We start from the raw sequence: 21,190 nt of genomic DNA, 5'->3' as shown, positions 1-21,190 counted from the left end.
TTGTGTGTGCAAATAGCTGCAGCCTTTCAATGATGCACAACAGGAATACTGTGCATGGCCATGTCATGTGCAGGCGAAGTACTCTCTTTCAAGTGTGTACACAATGATGCGCAAACACAGGGCTTAGTAGATAATTAGGGTTTTACTCTGCACTTATGTTTCAAAACTAAAAACATTATCCGATAGAACATAATCACTTCTTATCACTATCAGAAGTTAAATGTTACCCAAACAACTTCATTTGTTGACAGCAAGATCTTTGTTTTGTCCCACACCACTAACACTTATTTCCTCCCTACCCCACGATGTGGGAAGACTGCCAGATGGGCATGGCACTCTCACTGACATACAAGGGGTGGCTGAAATGTTCTGAGCCTAGCACTGATGGACAGGGTTGATGGAGTTGGAGTATTTTTCAATATAATCACCTCCAAGTCCAAACACTTCTGTCAACAATGATCAAGTGCCTAGATCCCACTTGCATAGGTTTCCTCCTGGTGGTGTAAAAAGTTCTCCAGGAGATATGACATCATCATCATTTGCATGATGCTTGCTTGTCAGTTCTTTCTTCAAGTTTGGGAAAAGGTGAGAATCTGACGATGCCAAATCAGGTGAATACAAAGGATGTTCAAGGAGTTCAAAGCCACTTTCAGGCATTGCAGCCATGGCAACAACAGACTTGTGCACCGGTACATTGTCCTGAATGAACAATTCACCTTTTGTGAGTTTTCCACTACATTTAGCCTTGATATTCATCACCCTGCTGCCTATAAGCAGATTTGAATAATATTGGCCATTAATGACGTGACCTTTTCGTAGGTAGTCCACCAGTAGGATTTCCATGGAATCACAGCAAACAGAAGCCTTCACTTTGCCAGCAGTTTGCCTTCTTTGAAGGAGAAGTTAGTTTCCACTGATTGTTGGTTAGATAATGGTGAACCCAAGACTCATCCAGGGTTGCAATTCTCTCAACAAAATCAGCTGTGTCTGCTTCAAAATAACTAAAGAGATGAGGAACCTGGAGCATTTCTGATCAGGAGTCAGAAGCCTTGAAGTAACGCAGTATGCTGAAACTATTGTCATGCCCTGTTCATTTCCCAGAATGTTTTCAACTCTGTCATAAGAGATGTATCGCCAATTGATGTGTGACGAGTCATCGATCATCCATAACTACACCATACCATCTATTTTATCAACGTTTTCCCTAGTGGTTGTAGTTTTCCTGGTCTTGGATCATATTCAAGGCTTGCTCTTTATCTCTTGAACTCTGCTGCCCACCTCTTAACAGTGGCAAAGGAAGGAGCATTGTCCCCTAAAGTGGACACCATGTCCACATGGATGGCTGTTTAGTTGGAGATACTCGTGGCCAATTTGGACCATTTTCTTCATCAGAGAATACCCGGTCATTTTGATGCCTGCAGAAATGTGCTGTCTGGTTGTGTATTTGGTTCAAGTGCAGCCTGTCAGCATGGAAAGTTTGCAGTATTTAATATCTGCAAACTGTTATGTGTGTACTATCCCGCCTTATTGTTACGCTCAGAACTTTTCAGCCACCCCTTGTAATCTAGGATGTCTGCTGGTCTGTCTGTTTTGCAGATATATTTTTAACTCACAAGAGCCAGTTTATGTCATCCTATTTGGTACCAACCTTGATCAACTCATTAAGCTGAAACTGGTTGTAGCTGATCATTAATTTAAGCAGCCAAAGTTGAAAAAAGATATTAACTTTTTAAATGTTTGATTGAATGAAAAGGATTGATTGTATTACAATTGTTCCCAATACATTATTTTCCGTAATTTCAGGTATTTCGTAATCAAACTATGAGACACTACTGTCTCACTCACTTAGTGAAATAATAATGAAATTTAAAACTTACTGATACATGATAGTTCCACGTCTGCAGTTCACACTCCAGGATACCAGCAGCAGCATCATGAACATGAGACAAAACACACATATATATAAACACATAACATCACACCAAGGATTATACCTAGGACTGCACATGTGGTCAAACAAGTGTTGAGACAAGGGCCACACATACATTCAGACAAGGGCCTTATATAGGTCAGACAAGGTCTACATATAGGGTCAGACAAGGACCGCATATAGGATCAGACAAAAAACACATAAAGGGTTCAGACAAGGGCCACATATACGGTCAGACAAGGTATACATATAGGACCAGACAAGGGCCACAAACAGTCAGACAAGGACCACATATAGGATCAGACAAGAACCACATAGAGGGTTCAGACAAGGGCCATATATAGCATCGGACAAGGACCACATATAGGATCAGAAAAGGGCCACACATTGTCAGACCAAGGCCACATATATGGTCAGACCAGGACCACATATAGGATCAGACAAGGGCCACACATTGTCAGACCAAGGCCACATATATGGTCAGACCAGGACCACATATAGGATCAGACAAGGGCCACACATTGTCAGACCAAGGCCACATATATGGTCAGACCAGGACCACATATAGGATCAGACAAAGGCCACACATTGTCAGACCAAGGCCACATATATGGTCAGACCAGGACCACATATAGGATCAGACAAGGGCCACACATTGTCAGACCAAGGCCACATATATGGTCAGACCAGGACCACATATAGGATCAGACAAGGGCCACACATTGTCAGACCAAGGCCACATATATGGTCAGACCAGGACCACATATAGGATCAGACAAAGGCCACACATTGTCAGACCAAGGCCACATATATGGTCAGACAAGGGTGAGACATAGGGCCACATACATGGTCAGACAAGAGACACACATAGGGTCATGCAGACATTGGGCCAAATATATGTTCAGTCATAGGGCCACATATACAGTCAGACAAGGGCTATATATAGGGTAAGACAATTTAAAGGCCACACATAGGGTCAGACAACAGCCACACATAGGGTCAGACATAGTGTCATACACGGCTCATTTACACGACTCCCCTGCACAGTGTTTTACCATTTTGCTCAGTTCTTGGAAAAATACTTGATTCTGATTGGTCAATCAGAAATTTGAAATAATAACAACCTCTGATTGAAACACCTGCTTTGACAGACATATCACAGTGGAAGCTAATATTCATGATAATATTCTTTCTCAATCATGCTAAAAAGGCTGTTTCAAATAATGATATGTGCAAATCAAGTTTATAAAAGATAGGGTTTCTATTCTTAGAACATACAAATTCAGTGTGGTAATATTTTGAGCATTTGCTTTGTTTGTATGTTTGTGTTTGTTTGTTTCAGCTGCACCCTCCCTTACTGGTCACAACTGTTTCAGTCCATCTCAGTGTTCATGCCCCTGTCACAGTTTTGTCACTTTCTCCCAATCTTGAGCCTTCCTTGCTTTACAGGCTGGCTGCCAGCCAGTAGTAGCTGTATTCTCATTGGTTCAGGTGCTGGTCCAGCCTCCACAAACTGGGTGACTGTGGTGTTCACACAGAAAAATCTACCCACCAAATACTGATAGCTTGGTCTACCTCCAGGGAAGAGATACTATTAGACATACCTCAGCTCAACTAAGATCACTACCCATAAAGTAATGCTAATCCACTTGTGCGCCAGTTTTCTTGGCAGACAGTAACACATTAAGCAACAAATATGAAACCAGATAGCAAGATGTCCACATACATGTGCAGACTCACACAGTAAAACTACATGCATCAACAACACGACTGTACATGAACTGGTGCACGGGCAAGAGCACTTGAAATATGTACTTGTGTAAGCCTCATGTGACTTAAAAGCTAGGTATTGTAAGATAGTCCATAAAACATAGTATGTGATTGTAACATTCTATTTTGTTATTGAAGGAAGGTAAAAACTTGAAGTTAGAAATGATGTTACCACATATTTGTCTTGGACAGTAGGTGGCAAACTGTTTGCCAGTTTGTGTACGTCACTAGTTGACGAGAGTGCAAGCAATATTACATAATCACACATACACAAATACTAACAACTGTTTTATAAATCATCACCATATCTTGTGCCAAGCTTATCTTGAAAATAGCAGGAGGAACATTATCTAAGTAGGGAGTCTTTTTGAATAACAGGATGTTTGTTTAATGTCAGTCTGATATTGACAGTACTGAATTTGGAAAGTGTTCCATTCATTTATTGTGATTGAAGTTTATTTCACCACAGAATACTATTCATTCACTATTAGTTGCTATTTCCATGTTTTATATTCATGATCGATAAATTTGTTGCCATTTTATGAGATCACTATAATTCAGATGAAACCTGTTTGCTTAAATATTTTCCCTTCTGTCGCTCTTCAACTCGAGTTTTGAGCCCACAACAAGTGCATTTAGGGGCAAACGATTCATGAAATTGAAATGATCTTAAAATTATTTTTTAATAATTATTATTATGCTTCTCCTGAAGAATGTAAATCTGGGTCTAAAATTACCCTGCACAAGGCATGTCAGCAAGTCCCCCCAGCACTTGACACCAAAAGGATATTCAGGTGGGATGACATAAATTTCAAAACAGATTTCTGCAAAATTTATATGCTGTAACATAATTACAATACTAAGACTTGACATAACTAGGGTTTTAGGCTGTTGTCAGCAATATTAATGCTTATCAGCTATTTCATGTGATGTAATCCAACACTGACTGAAAGCCCAGTGACCGATAGTGTCAGAAACTAGCCACAGCATCAGTCTGTTCACACACAAGCAGTTTAACATGGTCTTCCCAGGTGGTCAACAATCCAAGAACTGTCTATGCTCATGTACCTGTCTTTATGTCCACTGCATACCTTATCAGTAATATTGTACATACAATGCTGAGGAGCCTTTCACATTCCCTGGTATCCAAAAGGGACATAACAACTGATATTGTAAGATGAATATACACATATTGATATGTTAGAGATGAAATTATGTTGGGCTTACAATCACTCAGCTTTGCAGTTGGGAATCAAAACACAAACAATCAACGGTCAACTTAACCTGTCCTAACAGTTCACTACTAACCAGTCTTTCCCAAGTATGTTCCAGCTGATCAATCCCTTCTTGTGTCTGCAGTGTCGACAGTTATGTCTAATGTAGTCATCCTCGAATATGTAGACATACACTAGTCAGTGTTCCTGCACATAGTGGGGCAAACTCACTTAGATATAGCTGTCCACCCTTGCTTCCCTAATCCACAATGTTGTGTTGGGCCACTGATGGACGTGCTCATCTCTTGTAGGTTCACCATCCTCTGCAATGCATGACCTTGTGGCAAACAGTCTGGGATCAGACTTCAAGCAATACTACAAATTAACAAGCCCTGCTGGCAAAAAGGTTCCTTCTAGTCTTGAAAACTTCTTTTGACCTGCAAGTAATACCCTTGCTGTGCAATCTTTTTGATTGGTCCTTGCTCTCAGCGATGTGTTGGTGAGGACAACCACTGATTGACCTGTCACTCACGTTTCAGTGCCGCCCCAGTGGTAGTTGAATGATGACCATGCTAGCCAGCAGATAAGCGCTAAGCTTGGCTACAGAAGCACCAGTTGTGCAGTGAGCATCCAGGAAAAGAGCATGGATCACTTTGTTGGTAGCCGCAGATGACCAACTTGGACACTGCATATCTTAAAGCACAGGCAATTTCAACATTGTGTGCAGTTCCAATGTGTCTGAAAGCAGCCACATGACACATCAGTGGACTGGGTATCGCATGTTATGGCCATGTCTAAATGGGGTAGCCCCAAACTCCCTCACAACTCACTCAACATCTTGCTCTGTCTGTTTAATACATTATCTCAATAGTGTGTTCATATTATGATTGTCAATTGATTTTAATGGCATTCTAATGTAGAATGGAACTGAGATGTAGCATATACTGATGTGTATTTAGAATTTGTTCAAACCAATGTGTGTTATGTAGACTCTCCCTCTATACTAGCCAAAAGTTTGTGTGATCTTTCAAATTTACAGTAGTTTGAATATTAACAGTTTCTCAGTTTAACATTGAGTTTTATGAAGACCTCTGGTTGGCATTTTGAATGCATGCAAAGCATTGTCTGTGATAGAGGTGGCATGGAATAGTGGCCATATTGGCTGCTTTGTTGGTCTGAGCGGTGAGACACAACCAAATCCCGCCCACCAGCACCTGCAAGTGCTCATGCTATGGTTCAGGGCAGAATCTATACATATACAAATATATGTTGACATTACTGCTCAGTATTTTTTACCTTGATTTTGGTAATTTTCTATTTGTTTGTTAAATTTTTGTCATTGACTTTGTGTCATTTAGGTTTACTGGGTTGTCCTGCTGTTGGAACAAACGAAATTTATGTCTCCTTTATGTGTCCAGTTGATGTGTTTTTCTTCAAGTGTACTGTTTACTTCCAAGGATTGTATGTGAAAGGTCTGTTTCTTGGTAAATCTTATATTGGAGAAATTATTATATTGTTAGAGGATTTAAGTAAGCCTACCCATATCACCTCTTAGTCTGTGATATCATTAGAATGCACAAATGTATTATTGTACAAGAATGCAAAACGTGGTCAATGTTATAATATGGATGTCATAATTGAGTGTTATTGGAGAGTGCAGCAGGGTGTGCAGGACAGCACAGTAAAGAGCAGATAGCACAACATCTAGATGCAGAACAGTTTGCAATGTCAGTGTGCGTGCAGCATTTACTTTTATACATGTTCTAACACAGGCTGTTTACACATTATAGTGAAACAGTAAAGTTTTTATCCTGAACTATGATCACCTAGTCAACTCGCAGAATGTATGTGCTAGTGTAGTTAAGTACTCATCAACTGAAGCACCTATCATTGTTTAGTTAATCCTATTACTGATTATATTTACAGAAAGGACCTTTGAAGTTGATATGCACCAGACCATAATGATTTTGACATGCAAATGTCTTCAAATATTGGCCATATTTGTAAACATTATCATCAAAAAACAGCTTGCCACCACACAGTTTGAAATAATTCCTTGTCATCAGACATCTATGTCAAACACAATTATGCAGCACCACCAGTAGTGAATGGGGACGTTTTTTTCCCTATCATTTCTTGTACACACATTCCCTAATAAGTGAGATTGACTTATGTACAACTTATGCACCCACAATACATGGGTCAACCACCAAACCACAAATCAGAATGCAGATTATTCCTGAATACAGAGATGGATGAAGCAGACAATAAGCTGTGTACCATACTTCCCTTCTTGCAGACAATCACTATGGCAGCTATGCCTATCTATGCCTATCTATGCTGAAGTGTACAGTGATCGAAAACAATTGTAGCTTAGGACCATGCTGTGTCCTGTTGTCTTCTATCTGTGAGCACATGTCAGAATATCATTGCTGCCACCATACTGCTGCTGTACGTTGTTTCTACTGTGCCCCCTGTGTTTCCCTGTAACACTGGGGCTCACGTCATACTTACAACTACTCTGTACTGTCCTCTGAAGCACTTCTTCTCTCTATGATCCACTGCTGCACTATGTACTTAGTTATTTATTTGTCTACACAACAACTGGCATTACCTTGCACAATGTAAAGTGGATAATGGAACTCTATGTTACACTGTTTGTACAGTACACATCAGAGCTCTGTGTGACACTGTATATCCTTTTGTCTGTTTGTGCAGAACACACCAGAGGTCTGTGTAACACTGTATATCCTTTTGTCTGTTTGTGCAGAACACACCAGAGCTCTGTGTAACACTGTATATCCTTTTGTCTGTTTGTACAGAACACACCAGAGCTCTGTGTGGCACTGTATATCTTTTTGTTAGTTTGTACAGAACATGCCAGAGCTGTGTGACACTGTATATCTTCCTGTCTTTTGGCACAGAACACACCAGAGCTCTTTGTGACACTGTATATCTTTTTATTAGTTCATACAGAACACGCCAGAGGTCTATGTGACACTGTATAACTTTTTGTCTGTTTGTACAGTACACGCCAGAGCTCTGTGTGACACTGTATATCTTCCTGTCTGTTTGCACAGAACACACCAGAGCTCTGTGTGACACTGTATATCTTCCTGTCTGTTTGCACAGAACACACCAGAGCTCTGTGTGACACTGTATATCTTCCTGTCTGTTTGTACAGTACACACGCCAGAGCTCTATATGACGCTGTATATCTTTTTGCCTGTTTGTACAGAACACGTCAGAGCTCAGTTTGAAACGGTATATATTTTTGTTTGTTTAAACAAAAAACATCAGAATTGTATGGATTTGTTCTTCTCATACAGAGTACATTAGAGTTTGATATTTTGTGGCTTGTATTTATTTCTACGCCTTAGCGCTGTGCACTGTGGCATTTATCCCTGTATACATGTAGAAAATCCAAGAGCCACCGATTGTAGGCCTCTTCAAGTTACACAGAGTCCATACATAGTTCGATGGGGTGAAGATCTTTTACTACTTTATAGATTTACACAAATATGTTAATAGTCTCTGTTGTGGTACAATTGATGTATGTGTATGTTTTTTCCTGTATTGTCAAATATATGACATATTCCATCACTTTTCAATATATTTGCACATGGCTCAGACCTCAAGTTTACCTATTTTGTCGTGTGGTTTCTACATTATGTTTTACTGTTATTGTGCATCAATGGAAGAAATATGTTTACTTGCATGAAATAAAGAAAGCTGTCTTCAAGACGAAAAATCTGTAAATAAGTCAAGCTTTATACACTGACAGACAGTTTTTTGTTCATGATGTCACTCTCAAGAACAAAATAGTATCGCCATATGGTGAGTGAGTGAGTATGGTTTTACGCCGCTTTTAGCAATATTCCAGCAATATCACGGCGGGGGACACCAGAAATGGGCTTCACACATTGTACCCATGTGGGAATCAAACTAGCACTTTGATGCGCAAAAGCATTAGCCCCTCGCCATATGGTAGCAAATACTCTGAGAAGACAATATTCTTTACACCTTATGTCAAATATCCATGTTATAATTTATGTAAACATTCACTATTTCTATACATCAGATATCAATGGTAGTTTTTTGATAAAGACTGACATATTTTGTTAAGCACCATATTTTACTATACTACTCATGATAACAAATAACAGACAACACGCTGCCAAAAGTTCCAATGATGATCACCTTGCCGTCAGGAAGTAGATGCAGCTAGCTTATCACAGGCATCATTGAAGGTTCATATATTCCCGTTTATGTGGATAAGACCAATACATCTGTGAGATAGTGTGCTGTTTAAGGGCACCTCACATGAATATGTTTATCACAATTATATGAGCCATGTAGAGGTCACAATGGCATCTTTCTTATTGGCAGTAGAAATGTGCTGCTTGAGTAACATTTTTTCACTGCAAAAGATACAATGAATTCTCTCGACATGTTGTCAATGCATGTGTATTTGTCACTTAGTTAGGTTACATGTTATTTGTGATCATGAGTATGGGAAATGACAACTGTTGTGAAGGAAGTCACATTGTTACACACTAATAATTGAAATTTGATATTCAAGTCATCACTGTTATTTACAACAACATATGTTTGAATCTTTTTTATGTTTTGACCCATCCATTCCGTTACCAGAAGCCACTAAAATGTTGCTGCGGTCTGTTGAAATATGTAACTGTATCTGTCTGTGTGTGTGTGTGTGTGTGTGTGTTTATGTGCACTAAATGCAAGTCACAAGCGATGACAAAAGGTGATAATCATGCACATATTCACATGTCATGGTGAAGGTGCAGTGTAGCTCACACAGAGCTTTATTTGTGTCCATGTATAAAATGCACTTATCTTAACCCTCCCACAAGAGCCTGTGGCTAAGTTCTGTAACTGTCACTGGTCAATGTCAAGAGAATGAAATGCAGATATCATTAACATATGATGAACGGGAAGGTCTAGGAGAAGGGGGAAGTGTGCTGACGGTATGGGAAGGTTTAGGTAGGAGGGAAGTGTGTTGACTGTGTGAGGAAGGTTTAGGATAAGGGGGGATGTGTGTTGACTGTGTGAGGAAGGTTTAGGATAAGAAGGGAGGTGTGTTTACTGTGTGAGGAAGGTTTAGGATAAGGAGGGACATGTGTTGACTGTGTGAGGAAGGTTTAGGATAAGGACGTGTGTTGACTGTGTGAGGAAGGTTTAGGATAAGGAGACAGGTGTGTTGACTGTGTGAGGAAGGTTTAGGATAAGGAGGGAGGTGTGTTGACTGTGTGAGGAAGGTTTAGGATAAGGAGGGAGTTGTGTTTACTGTGTGAGGAAGGTTTAGGATAAGAAGGGTGGTGTGTTTACTTGTGAGGAAGGTCTAGGATAAGGAGGGACGTGTGTTGACTGTGTGAGGAAGGTCTAGGATAAGGAGGGAAGTGTGTTGACTGTGTGAGGAAGGTTTAGGATAAGGAGGGAGGTGTGTTGACTGTTGAGAGAGAGAGAGAGAGAGTGAGAGAGAGAGAGAGAGAGAGAGTATTGGGTGTATTGGCTTTTATGTTCCCCACTGTGGCTGAGCATGCATGATTGTAACTGTGAGCACCCACATTTCACAAACTGTATAAGCAACACTGTGTTGAATGGTACATATTGTATTGTATTATATTTATCATGTCTCCTTTTCTTCCCAATAAATCTTTACCTTGTGAAACTCTTCACATTTGTTCTCATTTGCATGATACACAAATGAAATCTCTAATGCTTCTTAGTGTTGGAAGTGTTGCAGATATCTGTGATTCTGTGGCTGTTACTGTGAGTCATTCATCTCTGTTGCTCTCAACTCTCAGATTTCCCTCAACCTTCCTCAGTCCTGTGAATGGATTATGGGAAACAAGGAATATGAAAAATGACAACTTGTTGAAATCTGAAATGTGAAATTGTAGATAATGGCATGTGATTGTTTCGGTAATAGTGACACACATTTTTAACACTTTGGACAGCTATTAAAAATATTTGCTAATTGTCATAAGAAAGCCTAAAGAAGTAGCTATGCCTAAGAAAGACTTCCATTCACAAACAACTTTCATCTGGCTTATTCTCGGACAAGTCCATCAATGTCAGACATCCTTAAACTTTTCCCATTATCGACTGCCTGATGGATTTGGCTGCAACTATGTTTTCATCACTATATGGGGCTTCTCCAAGGCAAAAACATCAGTTAACTTCTTATCAGCAATACGTAAATTTGGCCTGTTGGTGAAATTGTTGGCGAAATAATTTACATTTGTTATTATTTGGTCACCTAAACCAAAGGTTTGTGTGATTATTTTCTATGGTGCTTTGTCTGCTGTCAAACTGTAAACGTGTCAAATTTGGCATTGATAATCACAGTGTCAATATAATCCTGCTCACCAAACTGCAATCAATATTATGGCTCTTAGCCATTTATTCATATGTCAATTTCATATGCAATAAAATTATAGAACAGTTACAATAATTTGTCCATAAATTTAGATTTGGCAAACTGTTAAATTGGACCTTTTGACCTATTCAATAATATTAATAATCACATAAGTCTAGTTTAAATCTAATGTTTAGTAGAACAATTGAAACATCAACACTCAGCATTTGTCAAAGATGATGCATTTGTGATATTAAATCAATTTGTAGGGTGTTTTGTTTATGATTTCTTGGGATCAGCTTTTGCCCATTTGTCTTCACATTCTATTTGCTGAAAATGACTATGGAGTTTATTCTCTTGATAGAGGAATTTTATAATATTGTTAAGAGATGCTCTCAGAAAGGATCTGATTTTTGTCGTTCATGTATTTTAGGGTGAGAGGTGTATATTAGTGTTATGTTGATATTTCATTTAGTTATGATATTTCATATAACCTGTCATTGTTACTAAAGCATTTAATCACTAGTAGTTTTAAACATATTTTACATCATTAAAGGGGCACTGATCTAAAGCAATTCCCCGAGACTGGTAGTTTTTGTTATTGTTTTTTCCCGTGAGTACTCGGATGATATAGCAGAAACCTAGACTAGTTCACGACCTGTGCTGCGCAATTCATAAGCGCATTTGTCACTTTTATTGAAAGTATAAGGGCGTATGGTCACATTGATCAACAAAATGAAATATAGTTTTGGAAATAATAAGGAAATGTTGGTATCTTTGTGGGTAATGGTGACGAAGTTTTGATAAGTCACTTGCTTGATAATTGTGAGATTTTCGTTTACACTATTTTGACTTGCAACACAAAGTAAATATTTCTCCCTAGCATTGCTTATTTTATCGTGTTTATATTTTTACATTCAAAATGCGCAAACTTTTCACTTAGGAAATTTATTAAATGCCTGAATATTCAGTTATTTTACAAATTGACTGAAAAATATGTCCATCTGTATTATTATGATAACGAATTCCAAACAGTTTTATGTTTAATATCATCACCAATAGACTGAAAATGTTACAATGAAAAGTACATTTCCATATTGTTTGGCTTTTAATCCTACATAATAATCTATTGTGATGTTTTTAGGCCCTTTTGATCATCTTAATCAGTTTTAGTCAATCTGTTAAAGAAATGGACAGATTGTTCAGTCAAAATGACTGACATTTTTACACATTTTATAAATTGCCTGAGAGAATCACATTTTACAAATTGACTGTAATATATACACGCTTGCAAAGGAAGAGACTTGTGAAAACAACGTCTATCGCGCATCGAAGAATTTCCCAACCAAGACGTAGAGGAACAAGAATGAATCTGTCCAATGCTACAGAAAATGAAGGAAAACAAAAAGCAAATATTATAATTACAACCTACCAAATTTATGTGTATAATTTTAGGCAGCTTCCTTGTTCGAGGAATGTATCCATGAATATCCACACAAAGGAACAATATCCCAAACGTCTGCAGCTGTACATAGAAACTTATTCAATGTCACATGTCTCTGTAACAATCCAATATTCTAAAATATATATATCGTTTCGGGATATTATAACCCGTGTTCGTTTCTCAACTGATCACTTAGATTATTTCAGGTGTTTCACAAAGGTGTCAAGTCTCATAGGTCGGCTGAGAAAACCCACATGACAACTATTTTCATAATGTCCACGGTTCCTAAAAAAATCCATTGACTTAGATAACAATCAATCAACGTATTATCGGTTAACCCTTTGAACAGAGTATGTTGTTTTTACATCGGCACTTCACACCATGATATGAGTGTATTCCCTTTGTTTTAGTAAACCTAGACAAACACTCACTTTTGACACATCCACTGTGCAAGATAACAGTGATTAATCAATCAATGTATTTTCTGTTAATCCTTTGATGACTGGGAACGATCTGTTGATTTACAAAAAAAGTAAATCAACTGATCATTCATCTCTTGCTGGGCCGCCACGTGCATATTACATAGCACACATTTCACCTCACTTCAAACCCGGATTTAGATTGAACAAGCATGAAATACTCATATCCCCCGCCAATATGACATGTCTGGTTGTGTGCAATGCATTAGCTCCTGTGAACTATGTTCACTGGGCTTTTTTATAAATGGCCTAATTGCAGCACTAAAAAAAGTTATTACTGGTGTTGTTTTGCCATCCGCAGTTTATGATAGAATATGTAACTGTATTTGTAATGAGTACGGATGAGACATATGGACGAACAACTTCTTTATTACAAGTAGGAGCGATGTTTTCGGTGTAGGTTCTAACACTGTTATCAAGCAAGTGAAGTAAAGAGTATGGCTGACAAGAATATATACAGGATAGAAGGCAGTGTTTATACAGTTGAGTAGGTTTAAGATCAGTTAAACTGTTATATTTGTAATGAGTTGTGTTTCTGCATGAAGTTAGTTAGTGAATGCAACAACCGTGTCCATGACAATTTTGGAGGAACATACACACAAGCAATGCAGAACTTACCAACAACTTACCTACTGTGAGATGACATTATGTGCCACGTTTGGTGAAGAAATATGGTACGGTTTTCAAGATCTGCTCCGGAAACGAGGACTACAGCCATTTTCAGTCTAAGTCAAAGTCGTTGCCATGGAAACTTGAAAAATAATTTCTTTTAAAAAACCCAAACTATCAAAAGGCACCAGTTCACCACTAGACCTATCTATGTGCCAAGTTTGGTTAAGAAATATAGTACGGTTTTCAAGATCTGCTCCGGAAACAAGGACTACTGCCATTTTCAGTCTAAGTCAAAGTCGTTGCCATGGAAACTCGAAAAAAAATCTTTTTTTTAAATTCCAAACTATCAAAAGGCACCAGGTCACCACTAGACCTATCTCTGTGCCAAGTTTGGTGAAGAAATATGGTACGGTTTTCAAGATCTGCTCCGGAAACGAAATGTGACGGACAGACAGACGGAAGGATGGATGGACGGAAGGAGGGAAGGACGGATGGATGGCACCCATTCCTATATCCCCCTTCCACTTCGTGGTGGGGGATAATAATTACCCCAGACACAATAAATGCCGAATGGGAACCTTTGTCAGGTATTCTGAGTGGTGCTACCACTAATTATACCTGTAATAAATTCATTAAGTGAGCTTTAAGTGAATAACGACAAATACACAAGTGTAGGGTTATAACAAAAAACGTGGATGACAACAAGGAAGAAGTAATCGTATTATCGATGCGATCCGAAATCCGAAAATGCTTTCACTGCATGGATACTTTTTTTTATTATTAAACTATAACCATCAATGGTATTTCCAAATGACGACGTTCTTTTTGTCTGTTTGTTTAGGCTGAAGAAATTAATTAACATGCACCCTTTGTCAAAATCTTTATCGATCACGGTTAACCAATCAGTGTTCAAAAATGAGTAAAAAAATATTGTCTACAAGTTTATTTAGCTGTCCTTCCAGACGGTAGCCCAGTCTCTTGTCACGCTCAGTTGTGTTGTGTATCATACGGGATTCATGGGGAAAAAACATTAACAAAGGCAACAACCAGTCCCGGGGAATTGCTTTAGATCAGTGCCCCTTTAAAAGGCATATGAATGGAAAAGACATCAAAATTGATAATTTACCATTTTTATAAATTGAGATAATATCTGAATTAAGGAAAGTTTAAACAACTCTTTTCCTGGGAGCATAAAGCAAGAGAGTTGAAAGTTTGCATGATCAAATAATGTCAACCAACAAGGCTCGAGATCAGTATTGTAACTTAAATTAGACACCAACCTTTTACAATATTTAACCTGAGAGATGCTGCTGATTAACGAACATTGTTAAAAGGCTGTTGCTGTTTCATATTTATCAATTAATTTTCAATTAATGCAGGAATGTTTAAATATAGCTGGTAATATAAGCCTAATGTAATATCCCATCTCTGTTGGTGCTTTAAGCTGTGGAAAAAATATGCAAGTGAGCTTCAGTACTTTGGCACTAGTTTTCAGTTTGTCACTATTTACCTAATAAAATATTTGAACAAATATGGTTTCTTTTGACTGCCCCTAGTAAAAGACTTTGAAATCGCTAACCAGTCAGACAATTTGAATAGATCTGAGGCCAAATGTCCAGGATCAACAGACTAAGGCTTCATATGAAGAAAGCACAACATTGAAACCACAGGTGAAATATGAACACACAGTGTGCTGGCAAACCAGCAGTCAGCATGGATGACATGATGACTGCTTCCAACACATTTTAGAAAGAATTCCTATAATTGAGCTTAGTACACACTACACAATCCTTCATAATTCCTTTAAATACCCTACCTCTATTACATCATGGTGATAAATACCTGTTTAGGCTGACAATTACAATTTTAAAATTTTACCAATTTTCAACTGCTTGCAGGAGACAAGAAACCATCACTTCTTTCCTGTGTGTCCAAGTCGAAATTGTTGCTCACATCTAACACCTTTGGTTGCTGTTTTAAACTGTAAACGCCACTCACATCTTCTGAAAGACAAGACAGACAAGCTGAGAGAAGTCTACAGCAGTTTGGGTGTATACAAAGAAAGAACGCTTCAGTAAGGATGTAGTTAAGAAAATCATCTCCATCGTTGACTGGCATTTGCTCGAGGTGCGGCAAAGATCAAGTTGCAGGTGATCAACATCCTAGCTGCAAATCCGTCAAGAACACGCAAAATTCAAGATGCAACTATTGCAATAAATTGTCCAAAAGAAAAGTTTTAAAAGCTTTCCAAGGCATGGCAGAAGAACACTGACTTGGGTGACAAGCGGGCATTGCGTAGGGGACCCATCTCTCCTTTTCAGGGGAGATCATCCTACCCTCCCATATTGATAAAGGTTTGAAAGAAGCCACTGGCATCCGTCTGTCGCCTACGGTGGATCATCTAGTCTTGAGAGAAGCAACTGAGCTCGACGCTGTCCCTTTAACCTATATGAGCTCATGAATAAGCTCACATCATCCTTGACAGAAATGATAGTCTCTCAGGAGTTATCGCATATGAAAAATTCAGTCTGTCAGCAGGATGATATGAATAGATCTACTAGATCATCATTGGTGTATGACAAGGAACCATCTAGAAGCCACTATATTGCTAAAAGCGGCATAAAGGCAAACTCACTCCAGATGTGTAGGTGGAGATTTTGGAGGCTTTGAACTGTGAATATGTCAAATCATGGCTGACAGAGCAGATTGGGATGTAGTGGGAGCTGGAGTGGAGTGGAGGGGACACAGTTTGGGAAACCAAGACCTGTTTGGCTAATGAGCTATGAGGATGACGACACAATCCAAGTCCTCCACTTCCCTCAGGAAAGAGACCATGGGGGAAATGCATAAGCGAATATCCCCTCACTACTCACTGACAGCGTGACAACGTGTGGAGCCTGTGGGGCTGGTACAGGGCTGACGTATACGGGGAGCTTGTGGTCGAAACACGTTGCAAACTTTGTCAATGTGGGGAGAATACCGGCCAGTCGTGTTGTAGGGGCAGCGGGGCCGGCACAACAGGTGACCTAAGATTGGGGATCAGATGGTAGAGTTTCTCTAAGAGCTCTGAGTTTGAGTGTTCCGGCCACTGGCCTCAGATATATGATCTATGCACTCCATGCTAGTCGCCTGTTGTTCTTGACAATTGTCCAGATGGGACTGACGCTCATGTGGGGGGGGTACTCATTCCTGGTTGCATGAAACAGTCCCAATTGTCCCGTGTCGTGAGTGGAGTAACGGTTAGTCCCTTCTTCATTTATTCCCCCAGAAATCATGCAGTCCTCATGTGGCTGTGGGCTACCATTACTCACAGAAAAAGGTGGATCATGCTGCTCCTCAACAGACAAATGTCATGTTTCAGACCTCCCTGCCCCCTTGTTACTACAGCGATCTGAGCGGGGGAAAGGGGCATGGTCAGACAGATCGGCAAGTCGAATGTCTGGAGATACAGCAAGTGTAACCTGAAAAAAATTGTCTGTTGTAACTATCAGACACAGGAAAGAAGTGATGATTTCTGTTGTGTGAAAAGGTTTTCTAGAGGCACGGTTCACCTAAAAACTTGTTGGGATGGCTGACTGAAGTGGACATCTGTTGAAAATCTAGGGATTTTTATAAGTGTGACGTTAACTGAATTGCAGGAATTATGGTTCCGATGTTATAGTGGTAGGGTATTCAAAGAAATTATTCTTTTCACTTCGTAAATCTGGTTACTACAGAGCCCTCGTGTGAAGATTGAGGTTTAGAATTGGTCTTTAGAAATCCATGCTTGTCAGAAGAGTCACCTGACGGGATCAGGTGGTCAGGCTCGCTGACTTGGTTGATTCATGTCATCGTATCCCAATTGTGTAGATGGATTATTTACGGACGGCCGTCATATAGCTGGAATATTTCTGAGTGTGGCGTTAAACAACAAACAAACCAACAAACATTACTGCAGAGCCTTGTGGCTTGATTTTTTTTCTTCTATGCTAAATGTTAATATAACATCATATGTACATCGTTATACTGTCAGGACAGGTATCCCTGCCTTTATAGATTTCTTGTTCAATCACACAAGTCAAACATTGGGTCCGCAAAACTTTATTTGTGATGATTATATAAATATATCTACAAAATACTGCCATGGCTAAGCACCTGGGAGGTGTTAGTCAGCCAACTGATGTGTTCCATAACCCCCAGGACTTCATGGCTTACATCAAAAATAGAAAAAATCTGTTCTTGCAATCATGGAATAGTACTCAACGGTCAAGCTCGAGTCTCCTTCTCTGTTTGAATGTAAGCCCCATGAGAATGAAAGATTGATCTATTTAGATACAGATTTTTATTTATGGCTAACTTTATGTAAATATAAACTACTTTTTCGTCACAGAAACTAGAGGTGCTGGATTTTTTATCTAAATTTATGCAATTGATATTTAATACTGTAAACATAAGATAGTTCTACATGTTTGAGACCATTTCCATGGTCTACCATCTGCCAGGAGAGCAGAAGGTCCAGGGTCTTATCCCCGGCCACGTCAATACCAAAAGACATTAAAATATGGTACTTGTTGTTTCCCTGCCTAGCACTCAGTATTAAGAGGCTAATTAAAACAAAGACTGGGCGGCTCGGAGTCAGTATACTGTGTCTTAGTGGGGTATTCATGTTAAAACTACGGCATGGTATATCATCATATATCATTAGTGCATGCATGTCACTACTAAGTGCAAAAATCTTGAATGTGACGTTAAACCCCATTTCACCTCACCTCTACATGTTTACTATCATATCATCTTGTCATGTCTTTTATGTTATACATCAATGATATGTCAAATGTACCCTTGTACCACCGTGGGTGATTCTAATGAAAGTAACCTTAGATCGATTGATTTACTGATGGAAACTGATTCTCAAACTGAATGAAAACAATAATCGCCTTTTCCTCTTTAACAACATATTTGACCAACTCGGGCTTTTTTCGACTGAGCAGTTCGACTTCATGGTCGGAATTAAACCAATCAGGATGTAACCCATGATTCTGTGCTGCTGGCCATTGTAATTAACCCAGCTGCTGTTATCTAATTTGTGTTGACAGCTCTGCGATTAGTAAGCTGTCTATACTAAACTTACTTAACTCAGGTAATGTATAACTCATATCTAAGCTCCCGTTTTAAACACTGAAAAAGTGCCAATGATATATGTGCCATTTCTGTTCCTTGTCCTTATAGAGGCTCTCTAATATAATATTTGCTTCAACCACAGTCGATTCACAATATATTATTTGCTGCGTGATTAAATTCGTCAGTAAATGAATTAACATAACAAATTGAAGTAAATCAATCAACAACCGATCTATGTCATAATGTTTACACACATTTGTACTTGAAATAGTACTCAAACAACAGGTGTCTGTGACATACACTGATGTCCAAAAGAAACGATATCAAGACTTTGAGAAACAACTGAACAAAAACAAACTTATGTTGCATATGCAATAGATATGTATTCAAGGGAGTGTTGATTTATAAATGACGTGCACCAAATGACATTCCATCACAGCAGAAACTTTTGAGGAAGAGTGACACAAAGTCATGTGGGATACAAAATGAAAAAAGTTACAATGTCATTATGAAAACAATTGTCAAGGCAGCTAAAAAGTCTCCTTACCCTGGATCAATAATGAGTGTGGTAACCTTGTGTATCAATGCAGGCCACCACGCCTCACTGCACCGATGAAGTAATACATGGCATAGTGTTAGTAGGAATCCTGTGTCATTCATCCAGAAGAGCTTGTTGCATGCCCTGACTGTTGACAGGTGGCATTGGTCACCTTCTGTTTTGTCCGTCAGGTTGATCCCATCAATTTTCAATGGGGTTTATTTCAACAGAACACAACGGCAGCAGCAACAGAAGTATTGATGTTGTTCAGGAAGTTTGAGTTATTCTTGCAGTATGGGGTCTTACACATTGTCTTGATGGATGAGAATACCACTGCTGGCTGTTATTGCAGAAAAGGCAGCATAAGGGGACGCTATCTCGGTGCCTCTGTGCATTCAGGTTGTCCGGAATCATCTGTACTCTGTCTGTCTACTGATATTATGTCCAAGTGCTGTAGATGCCATTGTTGTTGCAGGGAGGAAGCATGAAGATGAAGAACTCACAAGTGCTGGTATTCAATGGGCGTGGTCACACGTGGTCTTCTGCTCTCAGACCTGTCAATAGCATGCCCTGTCTACCTCGTTGTGGTAATTCAGGCACAAGCATTCTGGCAATGTTAGTCATGCGTGCTTCCCAGCTGCGCCAAGTGGTCATCTCTCTCTTTGCTGCTGTCAATAACGGCATTTTTTTGGTGTGCTTTCGGTTACTGTGTTCCTGACGTTTGGTTTCAGTAGGTTTTAAAAGGAGTTTTGTATGTGCATTTCTTTCTACGGGTGAAGTAGTCATTTTCATGTAAAGCACAATTTGTTTATTGAAAATTATCACTCTTACCAGTTTTCGGTATGCATTTGTTTGTGTTTGGAGAATAATTTTTACCATGATTTCATTTGTTTTGTCGAAATCATAATTAAACAAGAATCACTTTTTCTTTGTATTATTTCTATTTGACATCAGTTTATTTGATACAACACATAAGATCATTATTATTGTTTGCTCAATCTTGACTAACTGACTTATTGATAAATATATCAATGTGTCAAATAGGTAGAAACCTTAGTAAACAACTGGGCTGTGTGGTACATGGTACTAATTTGAAGGTACACACAGATTGAGTAGTAGGCAATGGCAACAAGTGATACAAAATAAAAGAGGGACAAAAAATTGAATACATTTACAAAGAAAGCATGCAATGGGATTGGAAAATAATTAATGGGTGGGGGGGATTGAGATGGCACTCCTGGGGACTAACATAAACCACAGCGGACAAGACACTTGTGAGGGTATTAAATCCAGGATCTGATATCAGGAAAAAACTTACAACATATGTAGCACATCCACTCTTCAGAAGCTTCTTGGTCTACTTGGGTAATGTCTAAGGATAATTTCTAGACCTTTTGTAGAAATAGATAGTTGTATCAGCTTTTCAATATAGGTCAGTGTTGGAGAGGGGTGTTTTTGTGTTGTAATTTTTTAGGTCACTTGAAGGTATGTGATCATTTTTCTTCAGATGACCATATACCGGTATTCCTAAACTGAATATTTACCCATTTGTTACATTTGCAACTAGGTATGGTAATGTCATTATATTAATTAATGAGTCTTCCATGAATTTGGGAAATACACCGATTCTGATTGATCAACCAGAGGTATCAAATCACATAAACCTCCTCTGACTGAAACAGCTGATTTGACAACAGTACGATCAGGGTAGACATAAC

General features: G+C 39.0%; 1 protein-coding gene across 4 annotated transcripts in view; it reads left to right on the top strand.

The window, feature by feature from the left end:
• LOC124114609 (spectrin alpha chain, non-erythrocytic 1-like) overlaps window positions 1-21,190 on the top strand; it is a 456,322-nt gene that overhangs the window by 383,581 nt on the left and 51,551 nt on the right. The window lies entirely within an intron of this gene.

The sequence above is a fragment of the Haliotis rufescens genome, unplaced genomic scaffold, assembly GCF_023055435.1.
Source record: "Haliotis rufescens isolate VD_foot unplaced genomic scaffold, xgHalRufe1.0.p SCAF_6, whole genome shotgun sequence".
Taxonomy (NCBI): Eukaryota; Metazoa; Mollusca; class Gastropoda; order Lepetellida; family Haliotidae; genus Haliotis; species Haliotis rufescens.
This window is presented reverse-complemented; position numbering and strand designations above follow the sequence as displayed.